This window comes from Protopterus annectens, chromosome 2.part1, assembly GCF_019279795.1.
Source record: "Protopterus annectens isolate FY-2018-M chromosome 2.part1, PAN1.0, whole genome shotgun sequence".
NCBI classification, from domain to species: Eukaryota; Metazoa; Chordata; order Ceratodontiformes; family Protopteridae; genus Protopterus; species Protopterus annectens.
In genome coordinates this window covers 1,178,204,624-1,178,220,369 of record NC_056729.1, presented here as the reverse complement: position 1 = coordinate 1,178,220,369, position 15,746 = coordinate 1,178,204,624, and the positions used below count along the sequence as shown (strand labels likewise).

General features: G+C 44.6%; 1 long non-coding RNA gene across 1 annotated transcript in view; it reads right to left on the bottom strand.

The window, feature by feature from the left end:
* The window catches only part of LOC122794371, a 519,267-nt gene that overhangs the window by 342,981 nt on the left and 160,540 nt on the right, over positions 1 to 15,746 (bottom strand). The gene's annotated exons all lie outside the window — the stretch shown is intronic.

The following is a 15,746-nucleotide window of genomic DNA, read 5'->3' as shown; positions in this document are numbered from 1 at the left end:
AAACAAAATTGCTCGTGCAATGTTGGCCGAGGTCGGCCAAAGTTGAGCAAAGTGAGTTAAACATGCTCATATCTGCTAGTCACAGTACTGAACCACTAAGCCATGATAGTATTACAGTGGTACAGACACAGCAGGACAATTGTACACTAATGCAAACACAAAGCAATACTGTATCATGCCCCTAATGAGGCAAATGGGTAACCTCACCCACATGCCTATGCAGACAGAGAACATCAGGCCAGGCCTGATGTGGGTTGTGTAGGCTATGAAGTCGCAAGCTAATATATGTGGCAATGGACGCTAAGATCTGTAGTACACTAGTATGCCTCAAGCCAGTACGATAGGCAACAGTACAGACTGTAATGGTGTCTTGTACATAGCAGTGCAGGCACAGCAAATGTGTATAAGTGTCAGGTGAAACCCACATCCTATATACACCCACAGTAACAATCCAGTGTACCCACGGGTAGAAATGTACAAAGAATAGCTGTCCCCCCTGTATGTAGAACTGTTGATAGGTCTATGCAAAGTGTCTCATCGAAGCCCTGCAGGCACAGCATGATCCCTGTTGATCTATGACACAAAGGTGAGCCCTGCTGTAAAAATACACCTTGATTTACCATACACATATAGTATAAATGTGTATACTGTGCGTGCTCACACACTCCAACAAATGTAGTGGATTTCATTCAGCATCACACTGAAAGGTCATACTGGGCATGCTCACACACTTAAACAAACGAAGCAAATGTCAGGCAGGAAGATACTGAAAGGTCATTCTGGGCATGCTCACACACTTAGGCTAAATATGGATGTGATAATAAGGGATCTATGGACAAATGTGTATAGTCATCTCTACTTCCAGAAACACATTCGCAAAGTGGTCTGAAATCCTGCTATGTGTACACACAAACTGCTAAGGTCTGTGCATGTAGGTCAAAGGAGGTTGCCACTACTCAGCAGTCATCAGACCTGTCAGAGACTACCACAACACACTTGAGAGAAATCTGACTAGGCACATTCAGCAACTAGAAAGACCAATGAAGAATCTTAACAAGAGGATTACTGGCCTCAAATAGTTGCCCCATGCAACAAGAATGAATGTAACCCAAGCTGTACTCTGTTGCATACTGTCTACGCAGGAGATCTCTGCCCAACAGACAGGTCCATGTCATGGTTACACTCAGATCTGTTCTGAGTTACAGCTCAATGGCATTAAATGATATTGGCAACATTCTGGCAGATAGGATCAGTGTTAACTTTACCCCCCTCTCACCCATGAAAGAGCACATGTCTATAATGGAAGACTGCAAAGTTGCTGTCATCATGGCTGCACAGGTAAAAAACACTATCCGAAGCCAGTATCACAGCAGCCATGGGACTAGATAACTTCCCAGGCTGTGTAGTATCTACTTCACTGAAGTAAACATTAACATGGACGTTCTGTGGCTACTGAAGTTTCCAGAGGACTGCAAACTATGAGCCATCATTGTAAACACTAAAGATGTGGCTATCCTACAAAAGGGCCTCACTGAGACAGATGGCTGTTGTCCAAGCCATGGGCTGTAGCTCAATGCCAAAAGGTGCATCATCATCACCTTTGTTAAAATCTCTGTAGCCAAGAACTACAACATAGGTGGTAGTATACCTCACACTGTAAGTGTGACAAGAGACCCTGGGTCATGGGTAGACAGTGGATACAACTGTGATAAGCACATTCCCACAGTAGTCAGGAAACCCTCTTATGTGGCACACCTCATCACAAAATGTGTCTCATGCAGAATAAAAGAGGACATTGTTCCCCTCTACTCACCACTCACTAGAACTATAAAAGAGTACAACACCACTGTTGCTATGTACCTCACAAGACAACTACAACAACTGGAAAGCCAGCAGCAATACCTCATAAAGAGCATTAGTGGCCTGAAATACATGCCATACACAGACCATCGCAAAATGCTCCATCCGTACTCCCTTGCATATCGCCTACTCAGAGGTGTTCACTGCGTAACATACAAAGGCATGTCAAACATACAGCTGTTGAATATGATCCATGTAAAACACTCACAATCACCCTGACCTTTGGACCCAAGACCACGAGTGAAATACAAAAGGAAGTGGTGTAGCCATTTACCTTATGGATATCCACACCTCCAAGTTACTGCCACAGCATGAGGCCTTGGAGACCATGCAAGTGCAACTAACATTGGGCAAAGCTGCCCATCAGATTGTAGCCTGCTACAGATCATGTACCTTGTCTCAGGAACCTCACTCAGTATTCTGGAGAACAACGGCAAATATAAAGGTCCTATCAAACACCATTATATGAGGAGATTACAATTTCCCAAACATTGAGTGGGTGAATTACTCATATACAATGTCCTTTGCCCAATGTGTCCTAGAGTTAGGAAACTCTAACACCCTGGAACAGCTGGTCAGCATGCCCACTAGAGGTGACAACATACTGGACATGATCATCACCAACATGGGGTACCAGTGTTCCACAACAGAGATAAACCCCTCACTGGTAATATCAGATCATTAAGTATTCACACTGGATATCTACATCCCGCCCCCACACCCAGTCAATGAAACCACTGTGAAGATATTTTCAAAAGCAAACTGCACACTTCCCAAGACCAAAGTGGAAAGTTCCAAAGCCCTCTTGCTCTAGGATAATGGTATACAATCTGCCAAATCATTTACAAGTGCATCCTATGAGCATCTACAGGGATGCATGGATCGAGACATCACAAATAAAACCAAGATGCACTCCTCCAAAAATAAGAAAACAATCTGGTGGTTGTTGCCCATAAATAAGCTAGACAACAGAAGGAGGAAACTAACACCTGATAGAGCCAACTTCACTAAAGGAAAGGCATCACTGATCATTATTAGGATGAAACAATGATCGCTCATGAAATAATCCAAGGACAGTTTCTAAAGACAAATTGCCAAGGAATGTAAGAATAACAACCACAAAGCCTTCGGTAGCTATATCAGACATGTAGGTGTCAACTTCCAAATATGCTGTCAGCTACTGAAAAAAGTAATGTCATACACCAAACCAACTTTCATTGCCCACACCCAGAGGGACAAGTGCAGTGTAAACTCTCCCCCATCACCCCCAAAAGGGCCTGTGTCTATCACAGAAGGATGCAGAGACACAGACGGCATGGACATGCAGGTAAAGACAGCCCTCACCAAAGCTAAGAACATAGCATCAATGTAACTGTAAGTTGTCCCAGGCTGCGTCTTACACTAGGCCCACAAGGAACTGCACCCTCACCTACATTCACTGTCCAGATTCAAGCGTATCACAGGCTATGTACCCAAAGAATGGCATACACTAACAGTCATCCAGCTCCACAAAGGGTGTGCCAAAACAGAAACTGGAAACCATTGCCCAACATATGAACTCAGCCTGGTCTACAGAGCTATTGAGCAAATCGCCATGGAACCCATACACTGAGACATTGGAGATCTCCAGACACTGGACTCTACACAACTTTGCCTTGTTAAAGGCAGAGTCTGGCTCCCAAACCTAGTTGACTTATTTAAAACAGTTACCATGAACATAGATGGAGGTGAAAGTAGTCCACACAGCCCATCTGGACCTCACTAAGGGCTTACCACACCATTCCCCACTCCGTCATCATGGACAAGTGTACCAGCTTGAACATGAACAGCTATGTCACAGGATGGGTGGCCAAGTGGCTCACAGATCAAACACACATGTTCACAGTTGCAGGTGCCATGTCCAACTCTAAGCCAGTCACAAATGGCATCACACAGGTCTTGGTCCTGGGACCCCACCTGTTCAGTCGATACTGCTCAGAGGTACAGGCAAGCACGACAGGTGTAAGGCTGAACAGATTTGCAGATGACTGGAAACTGTGGTCCATAATTGACTGTAGAGCTGACACAGACATCCTCCAGAAGTGTCTTACAGGGACAGATACCTGGTGTCAAAACAATGCCCTCAAGCTGAATGGCAAAGAATGCATAGTCATCCCCTTTGGGTAATACAAAGTGCACACAAATTACCACATAGGTGGTAATCCAGCATGTACGGAGAAAGTCATTATGGCCCTGGGGACACAAGTAGATAGTAAACTCACCTTTGATAATCACATGGCCAAAGTGTTTAGACATTCCTTCAATGTAGGCCATCCAATGTCACCTAATGTAACACACTTCGTATAGTCTGATGATGTCACCATCCTACAAATATACCTGTGGAAAATAAAGCTCCCAGTAATACGTATAGCGTGTTGTGTTAATGTGTACTCCTCTAGTATCACGAAGTAGTTAGGTAGGGGTTTGAATCCTGCACTGGGCAACTGTGTGTGTGTTTGTGTGTGTTCCCCTTGGGAAGGAACAACCTTTTAGGAGAGTAGTGAAACACCTCAAAAGTGGTAATCTAACCTTTGTCAAGTCTGATGATGTCAGCATCCTACAAATATACCTGTGGAAAAGAAAACTCCCAGTAATCTGTATAGCATGTCGTGTTAATGCGTACTCCTCTAGTATCATGAAGTAGTTAGGTAGGGGTTTGAATCCTGCACTGGGCAACTGTGTGTGTTTGTGTGTGTTCCCCTTGGGAAGGAACAACCTTTTAGGTGAGTAGTGAAACACCTCAAAAGTGGTAATGTAATCTTTGTCAAGTCTGATGATGTCACCATCCTACAAATATACCTGTGGAAAAGAAAACTTCTAGTAATCTGTATCGTGCATTGTGTTAATGCGTACTCCTCTAGTATCATGAATCAGTTATGTAGGGGTTTGAATCCTGCACCGGGCAACTGTGTGCATGTGTTCCCCTTGGGAAGGAACAACCTTTTAGGAGAGTAGTGAAACACCTCAAAAGTGGTAATGTAACCTTAGTCAAGTCTGATGATGTCACCTTCCTACAAATATACCTGTGGAAAAGAGAACTCCCAGTAATGTGTATAGCACGTCATGTTAATGCGTACTCCTCTAGTATCATGAAGTAGGTAGGGGTTTGAATCCTGCATTTGGTGAGTGTGTGTGCTGCATGTGTGTGACACTGTTGGTCAATGTGTTGTGGGTTTTGCTTTTACCACTGTATGACATATCAGTATGCATTGCACATGTGAGCTAGCTGTATGTCAAATACATATCTGTACATGTTACCTCAATGATTGCATGTGTGGGAACCCTGCTTTCTCCAAGAACACAGCTGTCATCCTTGCCAGACTGTGCTGCTGCTTCCCAGACCTTAGGTCACATCTGTATGCTTGTGACAAGGCCAGCCACTGCAGTGATCCCAAGCCTAGGTCATCTGTGTCACACAAAGTCATTACAATTCCTATTGGAATGTGTGAGTGAGGGTCTATGGCCGAAGTATGTCAGACCTGTTCAAACGCAGCAAAGTCTGTCCATGATGACTATTCATAACAGGTGTAGAACAAACTGTGGATATGCATGCAGACCCCTTATTGCTTATGTGATCGACCAAGCGATTCCAAAATACCTTTGGAAATATGATTAACAAAGGAGAGATGACATAACACTTGGTTGCATGTACACATCGGTACCTGTTCATCATGTTGGTGGCTACTACCTATGTGGTACTGTGGGGATAATATGTTCCTTAAAGATGGATGACTATGCTTAGTTTGGCTTATAGCTTTACAGCATGGGTTTGACAACAGGCATCTGTCTGTATGATACCCTTGTGGAGGATGTTTGTGTCATCTGGAGAATGCATTATAGGCCACAGTATGCATTACCAGACGTGGACAGACATATCCCTACTGTGATTGCTTGTACCTAAGAGAGCTATATGCCAAACAGGAGTGGTCTCAGTAATGGGTGCAGGTGAATACCAGTGGTTACTGGCATTGTATAGTACCTGAAGGATCCAAATGTTGCTGTGTGTCCTACATCTGTGTGTCGGTTGTCAAGACATCATCTAACAATTGGTTATGGTCAGGCTGTTGAAGTGATGTATACCACCAGAATGCAAAACAATGACAGATAGTAACAGTATCACCCACAGCACAGTGTCAAACCATGTCATACACACATGTGTAGTCAGGTTCCGGAATGTGTGTAGTACAATGCATACTGGCCACCATTAGAAACTATGGAGTGTTACTGTGTAATACAGAGCATGTCACCCTGGCCATGTGTCACTATGCACGTACATGCAGACAGTGCACCTCCACCATGTTCACAACTGTACACCTGCAAATCTGTGCTACACACATCCCACACATACTGTCCACTCTCTAACACATGCTGCCAATACTGCACACATCAGCCAAGTGGCACGTGGCCGGACAATACACAATTGGAACCAACACTGGTGTAAACAACACTACAATGACAATCATAGCTTTAATGCATCATGCCTGCTCAGCTACACCTTCAAGCATATCATTACACTCTACAGCTGACAACATGTCAACACTGCTATACTGCTATATAGACACCCTGTGCATCAGCACCATGGTAGCCTGTTCCTGCATCGATGTTACAGATGACAGGAAGTGGCACAGGTTTCATCATATGCACAGGGTGTGTTGTTGGTTCGCCAGAGGCCTACAGTGAGCCATCCAATTGACATGTATGTGTGTGTGTGTGTGTGTGTGTGTGTGTGTGTGTGTGTGTGTGTGTGTGTGTGTGTGTGTGTTTGGGGGGGAAAGAATACTGGAATGGGCTAATGTTGTAATGTGTGTGGGTATGTGTTAGCCCTAGGTGTCTGGAGTATGTGTGTGTGTCTGCATGTGCACAGTTCCAGCATGTGGCTGCCATATACGGGTATTTGTGGGACGGCCACAGACTATACCTGCGAGGCTTTACAGATCACCGTCTCTGGCCACGGATACGGTACCTGTGCCTGGCAGGAGTGCTACTGACACTATCAGGTACTAAGCCAGACTGGGTACTATCCTCAGAGATGGATGGATGTACACTTGACACAGATCCCTGCTGGGACTGTCCAGAGCCACGTGCACTTGGTCTTCTAGGACATTCTATGGACAGCCCACCCCCAACATTGCTGGGGCTAGTACTGGCACTACGGGAGTGGCTGTGGCTTGAGGGACATCCACGGCGACTGCCAGCTGCTGATGTTGCTGGCATATATCCATGTCGACGTCTCAACCATCCCGCATTGTCCTGAAACATGGACATGACATTGCAGAGGATATCTAATGTCTCTCCCCAACATCTATCAGTGACCTCGGTGTAATGACGGATGGCACCTGCTAGGTCACGGATACTGTCAATGATGGCAGTGTTATGGGCCCTCTGTGCCCTTAGTCCCTGTCTGGTGTACCGTTCCATACGTGCCTGTGCCTCCATGACAGCCTGGAACATCCGTGAAGTTGTCAGACCTGTGACACATCTGCCAGTGGCATGATGAGCAGCAGTGCTCCTACGAGAACCCCTGGACATCTGCCTATGTGGTACCCTTCCATACATCTGGGTATGGCTACTGTGTTGGGATGCATGTGCCATGGATACCACACTGTCCTGGTCAATGCCAACTGTATGCTGTCCCTCAGCTATGGGCATTGGTGATGGATGTATTGGCAGTATGACTGTATGCATGGATGGGGTGGACAGCTGTGTACTGTTGATTGGTGGCCCAATGACAAACCCTGGCAAACACGCCTGTGCCTCAACACACCTATCTTCATTATCACTATGTGGCTCAGTGACATGAGTTTCCCTGCTGCAGTGAACCAGCCCTAACACAGCACCTGTGGGAGGGAGACAGGAAACACACTTTACGACCTGTACATGATGTCGGCACACATGCACACATGCACACATGAACACATGAACACATGCACACATGAACACATGCACACATGAACACATGTACACATGTACACATGCACACATGTACACATGAACACATGCATACATGCACACATGCACACATGCACACATGAACACATGAACACATGCACACATGCACACCTGCACACTCCTCACTACAGCAGATACCCACACACACCACCAGCAATCCAAAACATACTTAATAGTGGTTGAAGGTGGGTTACAGTATCACAAGGCAAACAGTCATATCACACATGTCAGCATGCAGAAAGTTTGTTGTTCAAGACCATGCAGTGCGAGTGTAGACAGCCCGTGTTAATAACAGTATACATGGCTTTGATGCATGTGTGTTGTTCAGTGATTGGCCTCACCCTGGAACACAATGTGTACATGAACACAACATTGCTGTGCAAGTATTAAAATGTCTGCAATGTCCTGTGCACCATCACTCACAGGTATACATACCGTGGCTGGATGTGTATCTGTGTGTCACATAGTATCCATTTCTGATTACAGTGTCTGTGTCTGTAGCAGATAGTTGTGGACACAGGTTTAGCACATGCATGCTATGTATACACACAGGATGAGTGGTGCATGTATACATGATGGAATACCATTGCTCAACATGGCCATTGTACAGTGGGTATGGTGAATGTAGGACATATTGTGGACATGCCACTGCCAGCCATGACATGGCATGCTACAACATGACTGCAACATTAAACATCACACATACCCAATGTGTGTGTCATGTGACCTATACACTCAATAGCATTACAAGACACATATATGTCACTTTGTACAAATGGTGATTGCTATGCATATTGTATATAGGTGCATATGTTTGCACACACACAACATTGAGGTGCATAGCAATGACTACTATATGTAGTACTGTGGTCACTGTAACTGGATGCGGTGTAGTATCATGAGCCATCATCATCATGCATCATGTGGTTACTCAAGGCTACTAATGTGTGCCAGACTGCCACCTAGCATGCTGTACTTGAACTGCAGTACTGTGGCTACAGTCACAATTACACAGCTACTTGTTACATGGGTTTGTAAGGTGCCCAATAGGGAGCATTGCCTAACATGAATGTGTTATGTGTTGAAGAGTGTCGCACAGCCCCATGATAGGCCTCTACCCCTCAGGTATATTATGTGTGCTGTGTGGATGACATGTGGGATACTGAAGTGTGACCTTACAGCGGGTGTCTGGATATGCTATGTGTAGCATGTTAAGGTGTACTGCATATGACAAAGTTGTGTATGTTGTGTACATGTGTATCAACTATGCCTATCCAATATCCAGTACGATGTTGCCACAATTGTATGTGGTGCTCTGTGTATTGCATGTGATTGAGGCAGCTACTGTCTTTACTGAGATGTGCATAGTCTTACAGCAAACATGCACAGCATGCATTATGCGTAGGTGTGTTACATGTACATGGCCTACACCTCACCTATGACATGCACATTTCATTAGCAATATTAAAATTATAACACACTCACCAGCATCGACTGGCTGCCTTGCTGTCACACCAGAGGGACCTACAAGAATATGAGACAGTTTGTCAGTGGCCACAACTGTGCCATTGCTACTGTGAGTTTGCTAAACTACAGTAGTACAACAGTCGACAGTCACAGGCGTACAGATTATATTCCAAATATCAGTATTGCACAACACTATGCAGCACAACTTCTAAACTCACAGTACACATCTCACATATGCATAATCTACCAATACAGGTAACAGTAGTCTACAGATAGGTCATGTTACCTGTGCGCTCCATGTCAACATGCTGGGTGGCTCCGGCCTCCATGATGACACATGTAAGTTGCTGTTCCTGTTGTTGGCCAGGAGCCACCACACTTATGAGCAGCTCCTCCACTCTGGTGAGGGGGGGATGAATGGCTACCCCCACCACCTGTGGCAAGCTGTTGTCGATGGATATCAGACGCACGCCGCCGGACATGTCTAATTAAATCACTGCAGTGATGGCGTACCTGCTCATATGTCCGGTTATGCATGCCTATGTCCTTTACTCGACAAACAAGATCTTGCCACAGTGCAGTCCACTCATGCTGGTGCTGGCTGGTTCTAGAGAACAGCAGGGTGTAGTGCTGCACCAGGCTGATGTGTATTTCGGTTTCCTCTGCAGCTGTATAACACGGATTTCTTTGGTGGGACATGCCCCTGGAAGACAATTAAACAAGATGTGTGAGCAAGTCATGTGGCACACTTAACATCCTAAAGTACAGATATCAATTAACTGCCATATTTAGCATCCAATTGGTTGTCAGACGATATACATGTTCAGTACCACATATTAGTGCTCAGGCCACAACTGGCTGACAGTGCCTGGCATGCTCTATATATCAAACCATGTTCTGCACAGCAGCAAAGAAAAGCCATTATGTAAGACTATACACCAGTACATGGCACACTATATGTGACACAATGCACCACCTAGCCACAGGAGGTATATATCAAGCTAATGCATAAAGAAAGATGTCATCCATTGCAATGAATGTAAAGTACAGTTACAGTATTGCCAGTATACCACACTAGTCGTTGATGCCAAACCCCTGCCTAACATATGTGCACAGTTGTTAATATAGATGGCATACTGCTGTACTAGACTATACATGCTGCTAGATACACACATATACCCTGTAACACAGAAATGATTGAGAACATGGTACAGTCATAATTACACACACATCAGACATATATACAACACACAAATGTATGCCAACCCAGATGTGCTTTACCTAGGTACCATACAGTACTGTGTGTCACTACTTACAAAACCTTATGCCTGAGGTATGTAATCTGTGAGGACTACAGGGAACACACAAAACAGTGTTTCCAAGCAATGTGAACATACACCATACTGTACTGTTTAGGCCTACAGCTTCAGGTAGTACTACAGTTCATATGGGAGTTGGATTCACCAGCAGTACCACTCACTAAGCATACATGTATTGCTTTAGCCTACTATGGGACACCACAGTCGAGAACAAGGGACTACGTCACACCATATGCCATACTACTTTTTCTGCCAGGCAACAGCATACACATCTTTTGCTGGGATCACAGCTAGGACACAAACTACCATGACAGAAACAATTTCACACTAAGCTATCACACCTTTACAGACCTTGCACACATTCACCAACACATTCACCATCACACTCAGTCAAACTCACATAGCAATTATTGCACTAAGTACATGTGTGTGTGCATCGTGTCATAGGTAGGTAATACACTATTGGCCCTAGAGCCTACAGCAGCCTAGCCATATGCTACCCTGGCCTTTGACACACATGTAATTTAATTTCACTTGCCCTTGTCAACCAGAACCAGAGAGGTGATTCCCGGGGTGTATTTCCTATCTCCCAACCAATCATCAGGAGTATTTATGACAACTGCTAATGAGGAGCTTTGTTTACTATTGATAGGTGGTTTGTTCCAGAGTATGGCATGTCTCTGAGATAGGAATCTATCCATCCAGCATGTGCTGTTTAGTGAGCTGACAAGGTTTAGGGCCCTAGAGCGTGTATCTGGGAGGGATTGTAATATGTTTACGTGGAGGATGTCCAACAGCTATGGGTGTGACATAGCTCTGTATGTTAGGCAGAGGTCACCTCTGGGTAGGCGATATGCAACACAGTGTAGCTGTGGTTTTATGAGTCGGTCTGCATAGGGCATCTGTTTGAGGCCGGTATTACTCTTTGTGAGGTATGTCTGTGGCCTTTCCAGTTGCTGTAGTTGTCATGTGAGGTACATACCACATGGGGCATTGTACTCTATAATGGGTTTTATGTGTGATGAGTAGAGGGGAACACTGACCTATATTTCCCTAGATGACACACCTTTTGTGATGTGTGATTATCAAAGGGGAGGCTACTGTCCACCTGTGTCCCATGTTCCCTTATCACACCTTTGGTGTTAGGTAGACTACTACCTATGTGGTAGTTAATGGGTACAGTGTTTTGGCAAGAAGGGATGGCACTGTAGTGTCAACACTGAGCTTCAGTCCATACCTTGGTCACCAGGCAACTGTCGCAGTAAGTATGCCCCATGTCTCTCTCTCTCTCTCTCTCTATATATATATATATATATATATACACACACATACATACACACATGCATATAAACATCCATTGCTGTACATGTAGATGTACATATAGGTACATATACAGTCCACTTTTCATGGTGGGAATATCAATTATGCGACAGTTGTGAGATATACAGTTATGTAATAATATTGCACAGTGTTGAGCAGACTGCATTGAAGGTGTCCTCAGCCCATGTAGCTTTAGCAGGCCTCACTGGCTGCAACACTGCAAAACTGACGAAGCATACCCACAGCGTTTAACCACGACATGTCATATACAAGCACTGCATGCTGTTTTCTTTGCCACACACTACAACCTACATAGAAATATGCACATAACCTTCAACAACATATATATATATATATATATATATATATATATATATATATATATATATATATATATATACACACACACACCCTTCACAAACAGCTGCAGTATGTCCCTTGCCCTATGCACATGTACAGATACATATAGATACGTACTGCTGCCACATATGGATGATTCATAGTATGTAGAGTACTCTTCAAAAACATCTACTACATGCCAGCAAATACATATGTGTTACATACCTTTCCTTTGTATTTCTCTGTTCCGTCTGTTTTTAAAGGAAATAATTATTTTTTATTGGTTTGGGTTTTCTCTGTCTGTTGATGTTGCTCTTTCTTTTTCTGTGTCTCTGTTTCTGTCTCTTTGTCTGTGTCTGTGTCTCTCACTCGCTCTCTCTCTCTCTGTTGCTGCAATGAGATTATTGCATGTGTGGACAGCAAGTACAGCCTGCTTTTCTAAGTATCTGAACATGTGCATGTGATGGCCTCTGCACCTGTTGGTGCCCACCATTTACTAATTGCATGCAGCCTGCTGTGTGGTAATTGCAGTACTCACTGTCATAGCAGCCCACTGTTATAAAATGCTAAGTTAGGTAGGTGTAGCCCTTTCAGCTTTCCAAAGTGGGGCCCATGCTTGTTTGCTGTGGACACCGTTGTGTCAGTCAGAAGGTTGGTATACTTCTTATATTTGAAGCTAGGGTTGTAGCCAGTGATTTGCATGTTGTACTCAAACCTGAATGTTGCTGCTTCTAGTACACACTTGTCAGTGTAGAATTTTGCTCACCCCTCCAAATGCTTACACAAGATACATGGGATTATGTACTTTCTTTTCTAATTAGACAATTAACTGCCATACAAAAGTAGGTATTGCAATGTATTCTTCTGGCACATGAACTGTTTGCGAACTACTATACTGTAAATATTAATTAACTCACTTCTGAACAATTTGTTGTTTATTTGTGTTGACATTAGCACAGGCTGCTCAAGACAAGTGGACAAATTTCAGTACTGAGTATGCCTACCTACATCCTTGGTAGAGCCTGAATACACAGGTATATTGTTCTTTTGGGTAGGGGTGCAGAAGTACAGAGAGCATTATATATTATTGTGTGATGTTTATCTTGCTGAACATACAGGGTTTCTGTGTACCTGTTAGTCTATCAGGGCAAGTAGTCTTTCTGTGTAGCTCCCACCTGTGGACATATCCAGATGGTAGCCAGAGGTTAGCCTATTATTCATTGTCTGTGCACCACACCGGTCTTTTCAGCACTGGAACAATGGCATTGTCACAGTTGGTTGCTACCAGTACATGGCTACATCCTTTGATATTTCTGTGTTGTACTCCTAGATAAGGGTTTGCTTGTGGAACCCGTTCCAAAGCTATTTGCAGAGTGTGTAACAGCAGAAAAGCTGAAATGCCTGTGTGTTTCTGCCTCTGCCAGGCCTCTGAAACACTCAGGTATATATTTGAACAGCCTCAGGGAAAGGTACATTTAAGTGAGGTACACCTGTAATATATTACAGACATTAAGGTGAGACTGTGAGAGAATCAGAGCATATGTATTAATACACCTTTTCCTGATGTGCAAGCAGTGTCTACTCTTACTTATTGACATTATTCATTAAGTGTAATTCCCCACTTTTCTGCCTAACGTCAGTACTTTTCAGAGGGATTCTGAGGGACACAGCTAACATTTGTTTACAAATCAGGGACATCTCTGACAAGCAGTCACAGTTGGGAAGTATGGCCTCTGCCCTATTGAAATATGCCAGTGTTTATCCTGCTCTGATACTGTGTGGGGTTTGTAAAGTGCTACTGTAACATTATTTCCTGCTAGAATGGCTGGTTCTCTTTTCACAGTCATGTTATGCAATTCCACAACAACTGCTGGTAAAGATCCACAGAACAAGATTTGTGTTATGGCATTCCTATTTTCCCCTTTACATTCACTCATTGTAATGCATGCTATATTTATTACAGCACCAACTTGTTGTATGTCTACTGTGGCTTAGTGGTACTTCATGCAGTGTAATGTGTCCAAGGTCTGGGGTTTGAGACTGACAGAGGTGTTTTATTTTGCTGCTCAGCAGAACAAAGGCCCTGCCATGCAGAGTGACTATGGGACTTTTAAGCAGTTGTAAGCGGGTTTGCACGAAGCTTAGCAATACTTAACTAAGCGCACACATGCGCACAATCACTCAAACCCGCTAACTACTGCTTAAAAGTGCTTACTCCCACTAACCCCTGCACTAATTTCTTTGAAAGAAAAGAAAATGGGGAGATAGGAAAGTGGTGAAAAAGGGGGACAAAGAGGGAAAGACAGTAGGGAAACCAGCTCGGGATGTACAGGATGGGTGTAGGGAAGGTCCATAGCTGCCCATTTCTTTACCAGCAACAGCTTTGCATATGTTGGAAATTTGGAGTGAAATTTGAAACCTTCCACCCCTGAGAGAGGGGTGAGGACAACAAAGTATGTTGTACTGCCAATTATAATTATCAGTTTACATGTCCAGTGGACATGTGTGCGAAATGGGCAGCTATGTATGGGGCATCATTTTTTTATGGGAACAGATTGCCCCCTTTTTTTTTCAGGTGAGAGTGGAATGTGAGGTAGAGGAAGTAGGTATATTTGGGGAGGTAGGTTGGGGAGGTAAACAGTCAAGACAAACAAGACGCATACAGGGACGGAATATGACACATGGGGTGGGTGAACACAACTGACGGGGAAGGATGTTTGGAAATCACAAGCCCATGAGCCCACAGATGGTAACAGTGGAACTGAGATCCCCACCCATGGGCAGTTACCACTGCACCTTCACAGCCCGGAGGGTGGCTGTGCTGGGGGCTGCATAGGAGGGGCAGGCTCACCCATGAGTCACGCCACTCTTGCCTTGAGCTGGCATAAGGGATCAGCGACTGAACGCTGGATCACCCTAAGCACCACAGCCTGGACCCTTTTGAGGGTGACAGGTGGCCCTTCTCCACCCACGCTTGCATGGGAGGGACAAGCCCCATCCCCTGCAGTGCTTCCACCCGAAGGTGGCACAGGACCAATGGAGGAGGGGAGCCCGGCTGGAGTACGGACCTGCTGGTGCCAGGTGCAATCGCCAGCTGAGGAGGGACAGGTGGGTCTGCTGGGACCAGCCTTCCCATACGTGCTGTATTTAGGTGTGTTTAATTACAACATAGACAACAGCATTCCAAATTAGTTGTAACAGCATGCAGTAATATTCCCATTAACCCAACACACCAGGGTTCCAACAGTTGAACAGCAAGCATAACACATAGTGCCGGGTGTGTGGCGTACGCCTGTAATCCTAGCAGACTGGGAGGCGGAGGTTGATGGATCGAATCATACCAGTGCGTGAGAGGCCATATCTTCCTGACATCTTCCTGACATGCATATATTGAATGACACTGGACATTACAACAGCATGCAGGGATGATTGGTGGCAACAGGCCACCAAGTT